The 17,500-nt window shown below is 37.3% G+C and overlaps 2 protein-coding genes across 2 annotated transcripts in view; one reads left to right on the top strand and one right to left on the bottom strand.

Annotated features, from left to right (window-relative positions):
* LOC135201592 (SCY1-like protein 2) overlaps positions 1-17,500 on the bottom strand; it is a 598,006-nt gene that overhangs the window by 70,782 nt on the left and 509,724 nt on the right. The window lies entirely within an intron of this gene.
* The window catches only part of LOC135201583 (uncharacterized), a 35,045-nt gene continuing 26,520 nt past the window's right edge, over positions 8,976-17,500 (top strand). Inside the window, exon 1 of the mRNA XM_064230617.1 lies at positions 8,976-9,145. The gene's annotated coding sequence lies outside the window, so the exon portion shown is untranslated. The remainder of the gene's footprint in view (positions 9,146-17,500) is intronic.

Raw genomic sequence — 17,500 nt, 5'->3', positions numbered from 1 at the left:
AAAGAGTGCATGGAAGAAGACTAATAAAAGTAGACGAAGACCCAGAAATATACAGAGACAGGAGAAAGACAGACAGAACAGAGGACTGGCACAACAAACCAATGCACGGACAATACATGAGACAGACTAAAGAACTAGCCAGCGATGACGCATGGCAATGGCTACAGAGGGGAGAGCTAAAGAAGGAAACTGAAGGAATGATAACAGCGGCACAAGATCAGGCCCTAAGAACCAGATATGTTCAAAGAACGATAGATGGAAATAACATCTCTCCATATGTAGGAAGTGCAATACGGAAAAATGAAACCCTAAACACATAGCAAGTGAATGCCCGGCACTTGCACAGAACCAGTACAAAAAGAGGCATGATTCAGTGCAAAAGCCCTCCACTGGAGCCTGGTGCAAGAAAACATCGGCTACCTTGCAGTAATAAGTGGTTACGAGCACCAACCTGAGGGAGTGAGTGATAGAAAAACGATCAGGCAAAGATCCTCTGGGAACTTATGGTATCAGAACGGATAGGGTGATACGTGCAAACAGACCAGACGTGACGTTGATTGACAAAGTCAAGAAGAAAGTATCACTCATTGATGTCGCAATACCATGGGACACCAGAGTTGAAGAGAAAGAGAGGGAAAAAATGGATAAGTATCAAGATCTGAAAATAGAAATAAGAAGGATATGGGATATGCCAGTGGAAATCGTACCCATAATCATAGGAGCACTAGGCACGATCCCAAGATCCCTGAAATGAATCTAGAAAAACTAGAGGCGGAAGTAGCTCCACGACCTCATGCAGAAGAGGTGTGATCCTAGAAACGGCACACATAGTAAGAAAAGTGATGGACCCCTAAGGAGCAAGGATGCAAACCCGGAACCCCACACTATAAATACCATCCAGTCGAATTGGAGGACTGTGAATAGAGAAAAAAAAAAAAAAATAATAATATAATAATAATTGGAGGACTGTGATAGAGCAAAAAAAAAAAATAATAATAATATATTAATGATAATAAGAGACCCATCATCAACAATAAGGAACTGCTAAATTATCACACTTTAGAAATAATAATAATAATAATAATACTAATAATAATAATAATAATAATAATAATAATAATAAAATAATAATAATAATAATGAAGAACAGTAGGAGAATAAAACCAACCTAGGCATGGCATGGATAGACTATAAGAAAGCCTTCGACATGATACCACACACATGGCTAATAGAATGCCTGAAAATATATGGGGCAGAGGAAAACACCAGCAGCTTCCTCAAAAATACAATGCGCAACTGGAATACAATACTTACAAGCTCTGGAATAAGACTAGCAGAGGTTAATATCTGGAGAGGGATCTTCCAGGGCGACTCACTGTCCCCACTACTCTTCGTAGTAGCCATGATTCCCATGACAAAAGTACTGCAGAAGATGGATGCTGTACCAACTCAAGAAAAGAGGCAACAGAATTAATCATCTGATGTTCATGGACGACAACAAGCAGTATGGTAAGAGCATCAAGGAAATAGATACCCTAATCCAGACTGTAAGGATTGTATCTAGGGACATCAGGAAGGAGTTTGGAATTTCTATAAAATACGCCTTAGTCAACATACAAAAGGGCAAAGTAACAAGGACTGAAGGGATAAAGCTACCAGATGGGAGCAACATCAAACACTTAGATGAGACGGGATACAAATACCTGGGAATAATGGAAGGAGGGGAATATAAAACACCAAGAGATGAAGTACGCGATTAGGAAAGAATATATGCAGACTCAAGGCGATACTCAAGTCAAAACTCAACGCCGGAAATATGATAAAAGCCATAAACACATGGGCAGTGCCAGTAATCAGATACTGCGCAGGAATAGTGGAATGGACGAAGGCAGATCTCCGCAGCATTGACCAGAAAACGAGGAAACATATGACATTACACAAAGCACTACACCCAAGAGAAAATACAGACAGACTATACATAACACGAAAGGAAGGAGGGAGAGGACTACTAAGTATAGAGGACTGCGTCAACATCGAGAACAGAGCACTGGGGCAATACCTGAAAACCAGTGAAGACGAGTGGCTCAAGAGTGCAATGGAAGAAGGACTAATAAAAGTAGACGAAGACCCAGAAATATACAGAGACAGGAGAATGACAAACAGAACAGAGGACTGGCACAACAAACCAATGCACGGACAATACATTAGAGATTAGACAGTCTGAAGAACTAGCCAGCGATGGCACATGGCAATGGCTACAGAGGGGAGAGCTCAAGAAGGAAACTGAGGGAATGATAACAGCGGCACAAGATCAGGCCCAAAGAACCAGATATGTTCAAAGAATAACGATAGATGGAAATAAACATCTCTCCATATGTAGGAAGTGCAATACGAAAAATGAAACCACAAACATAGCAAGCGAGTGTCTGGCACTTGCACAGAATCAGTACAAAAAGAGGCACGATTCAGTAGCAAAAGCCCTCCACTGGAGCCTGTGCAAGAAACATCAGCTACCTTGCAGTAATAAGTGGTACGAGCACCAACCTGAGGGAGTGATAGAAAACGATCAGGCAAAGATCCTCTGGGACTACGGTATCAGAACAGATAGGGTGATACGAGTAAATAGACCAGACGTGAAGTTGATTGACAAAATCAAGAGGAAAGTATCACTCACTGATGTCGCAATACCATGGGACACCAGAGTTGAAGAGAAAGAGAGGGAAAAAGTGGATAAGTATCAAGACCTGAAAATGGAAATAAGAAGGATATGGGATATGCCAGTGGAAATTGTTCCCATAATCATAGGAGCACTAGACACGATCCCAAGATCCCTGAAAAGGAATCTGGAGAAAGTAGAGGGTGAAGTAGCACCAGGGCTCATGCAGAAGAGTGTGATCCTAGAAACGGCGCACATAGTAAGAAAAGTGAGGATCCTAAGGAGGCAGGATGCAACCGGTAAGGAGGCAGGATGCAACCCGGAACCCCACACTGTAAATACCACCCAGTCGAATTGGAGGACTGTGATAGAAAAAAAATAATAATAATGATAATAATAAAGAGACTCATTATCTTAATGTTTTTTATTCGAGAAGGTAATCTAATTCAAATCTTTTTCGTAATAACTTTTTTCAGCATCAGTCTTGTCTAATCACATGAACCTTGAGACCAATCATTCGATTAACCAGATTTCTGACTTTTGATAGTTTTAGAGAGAGAGAGAGAGAGAGAGAGAGAGAGAGAGAGAGAGAGAGACCTTACAGACCTTACATCTTGTTCGGGTTGCCCCAGGTCCCTCAGTGTGAGGCACCACTAATGTCTACCAGAGAGTTGCTAGTACATCTTCCAGTATATTTTGCATCTTCCAATCTTGGATGGTCTGGGATGCAGTGTAGATATTTGTCGAGCTTATTCTTAAACACATCTACGCTCACTCGTGTTATATTCCTCAGATGTGCTGGCAATGCATTGAATAGACGCTGCATTATCGATGCTGGTGCGTAGCGGATTAATGTCCTGTGTGCTTTCCTTATTTTTCCTGGCATAGTTTTGGGCACTATTAATCTACCTCTGCTTGCTCTTTCTGATATTTTTAGCTCCATGATGTTTTCAGCTATTCCTTCTATATGTTTCCATGCCTGAATTATCATGTAGCGTTCTCTTCTCCTTTCTAGACTATATAATTTTAAGGATTGCAGTCTTTCCCAGTAGTCAAGGTCCTTAACTTCTTCTATTCTAGCTGTAAAGGACCTTTGTACATTCTCTATTTGTGCAATATCCTTTTGATAGTGTGGGTACCATATCATATTGCAATATTCAAGTGGACTACGAACATATGTTTTATAAAGCATAATCATGTGTTCAGCTTTTCTTGTTTTGAAGTGCCATAAAAACATTCCCACTTTTGCTTTACATTTTGCCAATAGAATTGCTATTTGATCGTTTCATAACATGTTCCTATTCATCATCACACCAAGGTCTTTAACTGCTTCCTTATTTGTGATTGTCTCATTATTAGGTCCCCTATATGCATATAGCTTTCCTTCTCTGTCTCCATGGTTTATTGATTAAAATTTATCAGAGTTAAATACCATCCTATCTACCTCTGCCCAATCATATACTTTGTTAAGGTCTCTTTGTGGCGCGTTCCTTATCTTCATCACAAGTAATTTCTCTACTTATTCTTGTGTCATCGGCGAAACTACTCACTACCGAGTCCTTAACATTGCTGTCTATGTCTGCAATCATAATAACAAACAGTAATGCAGCTAACACCGTACCTTGTGGCACACTGGAAATTACCTTAGCTTCATCCGATTTCTCATCGTTTGCAATAACTATCTGTTTTCTGTTGTGTAAAAATTCTTTTAACATTCTTCCTACTTTATCCACAATATTATGTTTTCTAATTTTCTTTGCTAATATATTATGGTCTACCTTGTCAAAAGCTTTTGCAAAGTCTAGATAAACCACATCTGTTTCATTTCCGCTTTTCATATTTTTGTATATGTTCTCACGGTGGACTAACAGTTGGGTTTGTGTACTTTTTCCGGGTACGAAACCATGTTGTCCTATATTAAACAGATTATTTCTTATTAAATGTTTCATAATATTTTTCTTCATTACCCTTTCATACACTTTCATAATATGTGATGTTAGACTCACAGGCCTATAATTACTTGCCTCAGGTCTTGATCCACTTTTGAATGTAGGGGTAATATATGCTAATTTGTGCTCATCATAAATCATGCCTGTATCTACACTTTGTCTTAATAATATTGCAAGTGGCTTTGCGATAGAATGAACTACTTTCTTTAACAAAATAGCAGGAACTCCATCAGGCCCTGCTGCAGCTCCATTTTTAATTTCATTAATAGCCTGCACAATATCAGCTTCATTAATATCTATGTCAGCTAAATATTCACTATTTTCGTCCCTTACTTCTATATCATTATCTTCATTATCTATTCTAGGGGGTGAATTCTCTCTTATATCGTTTCTGCCAATATGTTGCAAATTTCCTTTTTTTCATTCGTTAATCTCCCTTCAATTCTTAGAGGGCCTATTTCTATTCTTCTTTTATTCATCTTTTTCGCATATGAGTATAATAGTTTGGGGTTTTGCTTGATATTTCTTCCAAGTCCCGTTTTTTATTTTCTTTTGATTGTATAATCTTTTGTTCTGCATTTTCTATCTTACTTTTTAGTTCTATAACTTTCCATGCATTTTTTTTCTTTTGCAAGACCTTTTTTCCTTTTTTTTCCACTTTCTGATTTTCTGGAACAAGATCCTTCTGTCTCTTGGTATGCATGACTGATGTTTACTTTTCTTCTTCGGTATATATTTATCCACTATTTTCTCTAATATATAATATCTCCGTATTTACCCTTATGTCATCACTTACGAAAATGTTATCCCAATCTTTGTTTAATTCTTCATTTATTTCTGACCATTTTATATTTTTACTGTAGAAGTTGTATTTTCCATATCCTTCCCACTTTTTCATTTCTTGCTTATCTCTGTTTTCACTTGCTTTGGAATGGACTGTTAATTCTATGACATTATGGTCTGAAATACTCGCATTATAAACTATTATCTTTAACATAATTCATCTCATTCACAATACTAGGTCTAAAGTATTTTCATTTCTTGTTGGCAGGTGATTTATTTGTTGAATTTTGTATTCTAGTAGCATATCTAATAGCTTTTCAATTGCCTCTTATCTTCTGCACTACTATTACTCTCTTTTTTATATGTATAAGTACAACCACAATCTCCTATTCGTTCTTTCCAGTCTACGAAAGGAAAGTTGAAGTCTCCAGATAGGAGAATAGTCCAGTCCTTGTAATTTCTACATATATCATCCAATTTTTCTATTATTAAGTCAAACCTATTTAGTATTAGGATCTATATATTACTATGTTCATTAATTTTTCAGATTCAAATTCTACCGCTATTAGTTCACATTTCTGAGTTACTATATTTCTCATATATTTTTCCTTGTTTTATGTCTTTCCCACATATTGCGGTTCCCCCTTGATTCCTATTTTTTCTATCTGATCTATAAGTTTGGAACCCTTCTATTTGATCATCATTCCCAGTCTCTTGTGAATACCAGGTTTCACTTATATTCATTATATCTATTTTCTTTTCGATTTGGGTTACTTCTTCTAAGTACTCTATTTTTCTTTTTGAGTTACTCGTAACTAAACCCTCTGCATTGATCACTATGATGGTTTGCGTGTTTTCTCCTTCATTTAATATGGGTAATAATAGGGATTTTCCCATGTCTCTTTCCTGTTCTGGTATGTTGTTCTTTTTTTCATTTCCAGAAATCTGACATTAAAAAATCCAACTTTTCCATAATATTTGATCTTCCTTCATCATAATTATTAATTTTGTGTCTGAATCTGCAATTTTCTCCGCATCTGCAATATCCTCTTGCATCATAAATACAGTTCTTATCTCTTGAGTTGTATCTTGGCTTTGAAATTTTTTGCTGACATCACTGCATAATTCGTTGATGGCTTGCTTTTTTCTTTTACCTGATATTCTTTATTCCTCTCTTTATTTGTTTCTTTCTTATTTTGGATTTTATTACTTGACTGATTATTTATTTGATTTTGATTCATGGCTACATGGTGCATATATTTACATTTTTTGTCGAACTTACATCCTTTTCCTTCTTTTAGGTTTTTGCATATTTTGGATGTAGATCTCTGCAATCATCCTCATAGCCGTCTAGGTATGCACATTTACCATATATTTCATAGTTCTGACATACCTTAGGATGTTTGTAGTAACATCTTTCTCCAAATCTGCAATTCCCTCTTTTCAAAAGGTTGCAGACTGTCTTTTTTGTCTATTTTTTCCTCTTTCCCGAAATTGTGTAGATCTGGGTAGAGCCTCTTCGGGATTTTCTTTGTGTTGTCATATCGTAATTTATTTCTTCGTAAGTATGCTGCTATTGCCTCATATGTAGTATCAATGAGTATCTCTGCATCCATACTTTTATCTTGTTCTTTGTTTTCCTTATTTTTTTTCTGTCATTTCAGTTTTGTTTACTTCTCTTCCGTTTTCCTCTTCTTCTTCCTCTTCCTCTTCTTCTTCATCCTCAACTATTTGTACATAAACAGTTCAGTGATGTTATCAACTTGAAATATTGTGTCGGAGGATGCCTCATATGTAAGATATATAATATATATATATATATATATATATATATATATATATATATATATATATATATATATATATATATTATATATACGTATGTATGAATCATAATGGTAAGATGCTTGAGCAATCTCCATTCAAATAAAATACTAAGGTATATGCTCCATCAGGCAATGTATTTTTAACTCTGAATAATTCGATGATAACGCTTAAGCATTTCCTATACTTACACCTTTTCGAGACCGCAGTAATAAGCGACCCGGGTGTTGAGCAAAGTTCAAGTCTCAGAATGGAGCGAAGAAGAAAATAAAGAAAACTGAATATCAAACGAAATAAAGACAACTGAAATGAGAGATAATAAAGACAGCTGAATAGACAAGAAAATAAAGACTGAGTATGACACAAAATTGAAAAGAAACCTTGGCAAACTATGACAAGGCCAAAGGAAATGAACTCAGCCTTGAGGCTATTTGTGATTATGAACTGATTTTTTTTATATAATTTTACCCTTGATGGACCAGATGGGGTGTGCAGACTTCACTCAATACAAAGAACACGTATATAGAATACATCCAAAGAAACACACACACACACACACACGTATACACAGTTTAAATTAAAAAAGAACACAACACTGAGAGAGGCCAAATTTACATGATTTTGAAAACGTTCATCATAACAATGTGAACGTTCAACCCATTTTTGACAACTAAGAGTAACCCTCCACTAGCCACGTACAAGGAGACAGTCTAATGGATAATTAAATAGAAGAGCTCAGTAGAGACATACATAACGAATCGCAGAATGTATACTGATAGGTAGACATGCCGTGTCCATAAATAACTCATGAACCAGGTGATTTAGCAGATTGGTTACCTACAGATTGATTCATCGCTTTCACATGAATATAACGAAAACCTCCGTTGAAACTCCTGATGACATTTATGGCAGCTGCATGACTGAACCTCATAAAGTTCGGCTTTTGTTGTCAAAGCTATCTTTGAGGGACACACCTTATTTTGTATATATATTATACTGTAAAACGGGCTTTAGGCTAAAGCGCCAGTTTTCATATCTTTATATACATCACTAAGTTCAAAATACGCGGATTTAAACGACTTAAGAAATTCTTATTCAATGGAAGGCTTACTAACTATCAGCGCGAGGAAAGATATAATCATCATAGTTTAACCAGACCACTGAGCTGAATAACAGCTCTCCTAGGGATGGGCCGAAGGATTAGATATTTTTAATACGTGGCTAGGAACCAATTGGTTACCTAGCAACGGGGCCTACAGCTTACTGTGGGATCCGAACCACATCGATAAATGAATTTATATCACCAGAAGTAAATTCATCTGAGATCGCGTTTCCAAAGCGGGGAATCGAACCCGGACCCTGAGATCGGTAGCCGAGCACGTAACCGACTCGTCCAACGAGGAAAAAAAGAATTGGTTTGAAAGGCGTAACAGGAGGAAAACTTCGCAGTTGCATCACGCAACAATTGTTAGGAGAGGGTTGAGGAAAGTAAGATGGAGAGGAAAAAGTGAATATGAACGGAGGAGTTATTTTAGGTAAAATGAATTAAAGGGAGTTACAGACATGGAACCCCACGGACGCCGAAATGAACCTTCGCTCAGCAAGTGTCACTGATACCGTATCTCCGCCCCAAGTGACGCACTATCAGCGGCCCCCTCCCCTACGGAGTACCTTTACCTCTCACACTCAATCAACATTGCTTAATCCAACATTGTAGATAAGGAAAATGATAAGAGAAGTTTACGACCAAGCGCCCACCACAATCACCTGCCTGTTTTAATGTGCTAGATAGTGGTCGTTAGAGAACAGTGATCTCTTCGCGCAGAAGAACAAAATATGAGCTGAAATACCAACTGACGCTGACACAGATAAATCGCCTTAATATCGGAGCTGCCTCTAGATTTTCATATACGTCGATCTGTCTACTCATCTTGTGAGTATATATGCTCTTCGGAGCATATGGTTGGTAGTACCCCGCACCTGGCAAGAGAGAGAGAGAGAGAGAGAGAGAGCGTTCCGATCTGTGTGTGTGTGAGAGAGAGAGAGATTTCATAAAAGAGAGAGACGTTCTGATGAGAGAGAGAGAGAGAGAAGCGTTCCGATGTGGGTGAGAGACGATCCAATGAGAGAGAGAGAGAGACGCTCCGATGCGCGCGCGCGTGACAGAGAGAGAGAGAGAGAGAGAGAGAGAGAGAGATTTCATGAAAGAGGACGCCCCAATGCGCGCGCGCGCGTGTGTGACATAGAGAGAGAGAGAGAGAGAGAATTTCATAAAAGAGGACGTTCTGATGTGTGTGTGTGCGTTCCGATGAGAGAGAGAGAGAGAGAGAGAGAGAGAGAGAGAGAGAGAGAGAGAGCTATTTTATAAAACAATCTTTCTACCCACTTTTTTTTTTTTTTTTTTTTTTAGGTGACAAATCGCTCCTAGTAACAGACAGGCTAAATCTGCTAATCTGTTTTAAACGCAGTGACTGAATCGCCATTCTTACATAGAAAAACACTTCATCCGTTAAAGTAAAGTTGTATCCCGGTTTTCTTTCCAAGAAATAGCCTGTAAAAACAGATGATTGTAATCTTATCAATATCATTACGATGTTATTTACGCGTTTACGTATTCCATTATCTTAATGACTTCTTTTATAGTGATATTAGCATAACTAGATCAAAATTCCTGAAGGTGATTGAGTGATAAATTAAATACTATCCAATAAAAGAATGATAAAAAATTCTGTGGTTTACCAGTAGATAAAAAAACCGACAAACGAAATACTTACCGATAACATTAATGATAAAAAATTCTGTGGTTTGCCGGTAAATTAATAGACTGATTATTCAAATCTTATCCAATAAAAGAATGACAAAAAATTCTGGGGTTTACCGGTAGATTAGAAGGCTGACAAACAAAATACTTATCGGTAAAAGAAATAATAACATATTCTGGGGTTTCCCAATCAATTACATCAATATCCGCGAAGATGGAAGAGTTGTGAGTGAAATTCTTATCCACAAAATAATGATCATGAAATCTTGGATTTACATGGCAGTTCAGAAATTGATAGTGAACCAGGATTACCGACTTTAACAGAATTTCCATGACAAGTGTAAATTCCTGCAAGGAAAGATCATTATGATAAACTGAATTAAAGTCAATTTAGTTTCTAAATACACCCTTTTGGTTGAGTACAATTCAACGGACTATTTGTAGTCCTAACCATCGACAAAGCATCGTTCGCCACTTGGGGTTGTCGACATGTCTTCAACTTGCTTGTCATATTCATGCGAGGTTGCTGACTTGTGCATAACATGTTTTACTGTTGTATTGACGCAGCCTCGTTCTTTAAAGAGTGGAAAAATCTTGACATAGTGGGAGAGGTCACTGTAGGGTCATTAGAAGTCACTGCTGACCTACTGATAAAGTGAAGTTGTATTGCCACCGGCATTCAGTAACCAAGCAACAAGTCGAAAATTGAGTTACAAGTTTTGACCCAAACAGACGCAGAAGTCAAGTTGAATAAAAACATAAAAAAAAAAAAAAAAAAATTCGGGTTGGTCTACGTCCAGAGGGCTAAACCAATCCTGGCAAAAAAAAAAAAAAAAAAAAAAAAAAAAAAAAAAAAAAAAAAAAAAAAAAAAAAAAAGAAAAAAAAAAAAAAAAAAAAAAAAAAAAAAAAAAAAAAAAAAAACCCAAAAAAAAAAAAAAAAAAAAAAAAAAAAAAAAAACAACCAGCCGCGTGGGTATATTGGGGTCAAATAAGAAGGTGAACCATATCTGGGATTTTTTCAGATTTCTCAGCTACACTGAAGTCCCTTCCTGCATGAGCTCTCGACTCCTTTATTAGTCGGAATTTCCTTTAAAATCGACACATTCCTTCCAATTCCGAGGAACCTTAGATAATAAGATAAACAGAGAGAGAGAGAGAGAGAGAGACTATGTGATGGGCACAAAGGACTTTGAAATTTCAAAATGCCTTCTAAAGCTGAAGGTAGTTGTAAAGAATGCGAGAATTTTCAGAGGAGGAGGAGGAGTAGGAGGATGAGGATGATTAGTAAGAGGAGGAGGAAGAGGAGGAGGAGGAAGAGGAAGAGGAAGAGGAGGAGGAGGAGGAGGAAAGGGGGTTGAATCAGAGGAGAAACAGGAGATAAAAGAAGCAAAAGCAGTAGGGAAAAAAAAGTATGCCGAGTCAGGAGGAGGAGGAGGAGGAGGAGGATGGCAGGGAAAAAGAGGAGTACGAAATGAGGATAAGGGGGATAAAGGAGGAGGAAAAAGAGAGAGAGAGAGAAAGAGAGAGAGTGGTGTGAAAGGAAGAGGAGGAGGTGATTCAAACATGGCGCAAAAGGAACGAGTTATGTTCCTGACGCGAGTAAGAGGATTCGGAGCTCTTGAAAGAGAAGTGATAAGAAGAGATAAGGACAGAGTATTTGGAAGAGAGGGATAGGGAAGAAAACAGGGGGGGGGGGGTGAGGGTGGGGGGGGGGGGAGAATAGGAGAATGAAAAGAGTAGAAGAGGAAGAGAGGAAGAAAGAGACGAGGACTTTCGATAAAGGAGACAAAGTACGTCACAAACATCATGAACCCAATGGTACCTAGTAGCCCAAAAGGGTATTGGGTTGGGAAGTGGTATGGGGGCGGGCTGGGTGGGGGGTGGGGGGGTGGTTGGCTGAAGAAGATGCAGACCTCGAGAGAGACATATAGGCTTTTTTGCCATCAGCGTTTTGGTACGAGTAATGGGAATGGGAACGGCGTGATCTACATGGAATCATTGGAATGAATCCAGACTGGCCATCAGCGCGATGAATTCGGGTACAGGCTGGCTGCCTCTTTTGACCACTCTGCGTTTTTTTTTTATTGAAATCTACATATATATATATATATATATATATATATATACACACATATATATATATATATATATATATATATATATATATATCATATATATGTATATATATATATATAGCCTGTATTTTTTATTGTAATTTTATTTTATTTTATATATATATATATATACATATATATATATATAATATATATATATACATATATAAATATATGTATATATATAATATTTATATATGTATATATATTTATATATGTATATATATATATATATATATATATATATATATATATATATATATATATGATTAAACAAGTGGATCCTTCCATAAACGACTTAAGTATATTTGAGATGGTGAAGCTTATCGGGTGTAACAAGGACGGGAAAGTCGCAGAGACGAAACTGCCCAGAAACTCTTAAGAGTGAAACTGAACAACTTGATACAAATTTGTTTTTGTTTACTTTTAAAAACCAACATTTCTGTCTGTCTGTCTGTCTGCTTTTCCACTCAAATTTTCATAAGTTGTATTTTATCAGAGACCTTTCACATCCTCCACTGATCTCTGATCGCCTTTTCATCTCCCGAGAGCCAACAGATTTGCTGAACAGCTGCACCAATATGGAATAAATGTGCATCGCTGTCGAACTTGTCAGTTTCAGAGGTCCTTTACCCCTCACAATGATAATAATAATACCAGGTTTTATTTCAAATAATTTCTATTTCAGCCGCGTTTATTTTGTATAGAAGTTTCTCAATTCTTCTTATTACTGACTTTTCTTCGGTACTCAAGTTGGCTATTAAAACGTTGTAATAGTCAACCTGAGTACAGGAGAAAAGCCAGGTAATAAGAAGAATAGAAAAACTTCTATACAAAATAAACGCGGCTGAAATTGTCACTATTTTCAATAAAACCTGTATTAAAGAAGGTCTTCTTCCAGCAGTTAATAATCATATATGTTGTGTTAAAGAGGATGGCAGCATCAGTGGAATTGATTTTATATATGGTGTCTTTTCAATTCTTCTTATTATTCTCTTCTCATCAGGGCTGATATTCGCTAATAACTGGCCGATGTTCATACTCTGGTTAAGGAAATGTCTTAAAAAAATACTAATTTAATTTTAAGATGACTAAAAGTGGCGTATGGTCGCCGTAGAGTTTACAATTCTTAGTCTGGACGTTGTCTAAGGGCGTAACGGAATTCTAACGTTTCCAACCGTATCTTCTGTTCATTTTCAAGGAGGAGTGAGCTTGAATTGATTGGAATGGGGCCGTTCGGCGGTATTTATTGTGTCCCGGGTGCTCTGTCTCGTGAGAGTTGAGTCTTCATTGGCTGAGCAGAGGATTAAGTCCCTGAGTCGAACCGTCTTCAAGAGGTGCTCGCACTGATCTTCGCGTGCGGACGCTGGAGACTGGGAGTGTAGTATTGGGAGAGTCATTGCTGGTAGATAGGGGCACCTGATTGGTCCGTTCGATCGGCTCTGGGGTGCTGGCGGGCGGCGCCCTACGCGCCACCGTCTGGAGGAGTGAAGTCTTTTGAGTGGTGTTGAGGCTGGGTCTCTCCTTCCCGATGTGTAGGGCCTCCAAGAGGCGGAGGCGACGGTGGTCTGCCGCCTTATCGATAATTCCGATATTAGGAATAATGTCCTTTCGAGTTATCATGGTATTGTGGGCGTTTTTAGCATGATTATGGATGGCGCCTTCCTGAGCGTGGCAGGATATCCTCTTCGAAAATCGCATAGTTGTCATACCAATGTAAGCGCCGGGGCATTCCCAGACAGGGCATTTGTATTGGTAGACAACGTTAGTTTTCTTGAGAGGGTCCTGCACCACGGGGGCTGGGTTATTTTTCATAATCAGGCCACTGGTCTTCTTGCTTTTGTAGTAAATTATTAATTTCACTTTTCTCGCCGGGTCCGTGGGGAAAGCGTTCCTTTCTATGATGGTACGAAGGGCTCGCTCGTCCTCTTTGTATTTCTTGTGAAATACTTCCTTGTAAAAGAGTGTGACGTCTTCAAGGGCGGCGGGGCGAGGCTCCTGCTGATACCATTTATCGATGTTTCTGCGAATGCATTTTGTGATGTCCCGGTTGGAATACCCGTTGTTAATTAAAACTTGGGCAACACATTCTAATTCAGTGTGCGTGTCCTTCCACGAAGAGCAGTGTGAGAGAGCTCTCCTGATGAAGGCGCTGATCGCAGTGCACTTGTATCTCTCTGGACACTCGCTCTCGCCGTTCAGGCCATATATAAAATCAGTTCCACTGATGCTGCCATCCTCTTGAATAATAATAATAAAATAATAATAATAATAATAATAATAATAATTCCCCTTGAATATACTCAGTGTTCATGCACTTGACGCATGTATGTGGCTGATGGTGTCCAGACAAAATGTCGTTTTTACTTGACAACAGAGAACTATTTCAAATTAATTTGAAGATTTGATTACATTTATCTTGTAATCAGCTTTAATGTCTGTAACCTCCTCAGAGCTGACCAGGGCAGATTTAATCACACTATCAAAACAGGATTGTGAAGAGTTTTTTATCCTTGCTCCTTTAACCTAATCTCTAACATATTTAATAGCAAAGTAATTTTTACAGGTATCATTCTCAAACAGTAAACAACGTTTTACATCACACACAGACACTCACGCACACACAAACATACTTGTATTCATTTCCAACACTTTGGATATCTTCCACGGAAGAAACTGTCTAGAATAAATAAAGAATCATTGTAGATATTGAATAACAGACTGGAAAGTTATCATCATGTTTCCAACCAGCCCCCCGCGCCCCCTCCCCCCAACTGAACACTAGACCCAGAAACCTAACAAGAGTTTCCTTAACCAAAGGTCACAGCGGACTTGTTGATAGGATTGTCCCAAATTGCTTTGAATCTTTATCGTATCTTTCAGTTATCTCCATTTTACCTGGGAAGCAGAAAACACAGACTTACTGCGCAGCAATTTCTCAAGCAGAAGGCACGGCCTTACAGGTTCTCAGTCAGAGTGTCTCGTGATAAGGTTTTTGGGCCATGTCCTGATTTACCTCGGTTTTTAGCACTGCAGTTAAAACATCTCCCAAATACCTTTCGTATATCAAGAGATTCACAATTGGTTTTATTGCAATCTGCTCTAATTAATAGATCCCCTTCGCTCTGGTTATTAACACAGGTCTTATTGCAAGTGAGGTTAGCAAGCATCCTCACTGCTGAATTATAAGGTGTGTTATATATATATATATATATATATATATATATATATATATATATATATATACATATATATATATGTGGTGTGTGTGTGTGAATTATTGTCATTATATATATATATATATATATATATATATACATATATTTTATTTATATATATACATATGTGTATATATGATGTTTTTAATGTATATAGCAAAAAGCTTTGATGACTTCTCCTTGACAAGGAGAACCATGGAGGTCATCGAAAGCTTTGTGTGTTTATATTTTTTAAAAAACAAAATCAAACAGGTATTCTACTGTGGATTTACTTGCCCATTGTTATTAGTACTTTGTTCTAGGGGTCCACAATAATAAGAATGTTAAAAGTTTGAAAGCTTTTATAAAGTGTTTATTAACTATACGCAAACTTTTAACAGTTTTATTATTGCGGACCTCTTAGAACATTATTATTATTATTATTATTATTAGATTATTATTATTATTATTATTATTATTATTATTATTTCATTAGATGAAACCTATTTAAAAGAAACAAGCCCACCAACGGGGCAATTGACTTGAAATTCAAGCTTCCAAAGAATGTTGGTTTTAACCTCCCACAGCAGATCCTACACTGCAGCAGTAACTGACCATGATACAGAGCCAGTGATTTTTCATCGTCCTGGGGGAGACGCGAACCCGCGCCATCTGAGTGGCAAGTCGCGACACTAGCTGTAGTACCAGCCGACCAATAAATGTTAAAAAAGAAAAAGAGTTATGCAGTCATGACAAAGGTGATCAACTTTTTAAAGAAAATTGTAAGTTATCACCACAGAGAAGTAGAGGTAGTTAGACGGACTCAATGAGTGCCTGATACCAGTGTCTGCCCAAAATAACCTTGAAATATTGATAATGATGATGATAGTGTTCAAATCAAGGACCCTGCGTCTTATAATTCTCAAGAGATGTCTGATTTCGAGTTTGAAGTGACTTGGAATGCAATCGAATGATAGACATTGCAATTTTTAATTGTGATATGACTACTTTTCGTAACCTTTCATATTTTCCTTGTTGGAAATTCTTATTTTCTTCCTCCATGCCTGCTTTAAAGCTAGTTTCCTGTTTATATTTCCCATAGTGTTTTTTAAGCTTTCCTTATTATCAAAAGCGGTGTTTTTTTTGTCCATTTTTCGTGTTTTTATTTTACTCTTCAATTTTTTCTCTTGCAGATTACCTTAAGGAAGACTTAAAGCTATTGCTGTTGTAATTATCAGTATTTCTCTTATTCCATTTGACAGCGTGAGCAAGTCATAAGTAAGTTATACCTATTATTATGACTTGCTCAGGATGCAACCCGGAGCCCCCACCCTATAAAAACCACCCAGTCGAATAGTATGAATGTGATAGACCAAAAGAAAAAAAAATAATAAGTTAACTTTTTCATTAGTGCTCTACTTTTAAGTGATAACATCAGATAATTGTTGGAACCTACTTGGAAAATCCACCACCCCTCTCATTGTATTCTGCTGTACGCTGATATTAAAGATACCGATGTGAAGCAGATGAGAGAGGATGATGGGAATTAATTTTAAAAACTGAAAAAATTACATAATCTTATCTGTCAAGATGTCACCAGTGTTCAAACTCCCAGTAAAGTCATCTTCGCAAGATACCAAAACAAAATAGGCTGACTAACTCTTTCAGACTTTGACAGCTGTAAAAAAAGATCTCATTGGTCATGGGTTCTGACCCAAGAGTCAGTTGAATGACGAAATCTGTTGACAACTTAAACTCTTAACCAAACATTAGAGACAAGACAGAGGGAAAGGAATGAAATTTATTATGTATACACGCATATGTATATATATGTATGAATATGCATGTGTGTATACACATGCATATATATATTAATGTGTGTTTGTGTGTATAAATATACGTGTGTATATATATATATATATATATAATATATATATATATATATATATATATATATAGTTCATACTCAGAGAAAGAGTGTGAGAGAGAGAGAGAACATCTGATGCCATTTCGATAACATCGCACCCTCATAACAGGTGAGAATCAACCAGCTCCCTCCTTCAGCAGGAACAAGTAAGAGGCAGGCAACTACCAGAATCTGCACTGGCCAAGCAAGAACCCGGAACCTCATCAAGAACATCGCAAAGTTGCTTAACTAAGCACCGTTCACGTCAGAGGAAAATCCTTGAAAACAATTCTTACACAATCTTTTCAT

Source organism: Macrobrachium nipponense, chromosome 23 (assembly GCF_015104395.2).
Source record: "Macrobrachium nipponense isolate FS-2020 chromosome 23, ASM1510439v2, whole genome shotgun sequence".
NCBI lineage: Eukaryota > Metazoa > Arthropoda > Malacostraca > Decapoda > Palaemonidae > Macrobrachium > Macrobrachium nipponense.
This window is presented reverse-complemented; position numbering and strand designations above follow the sequence as displayed.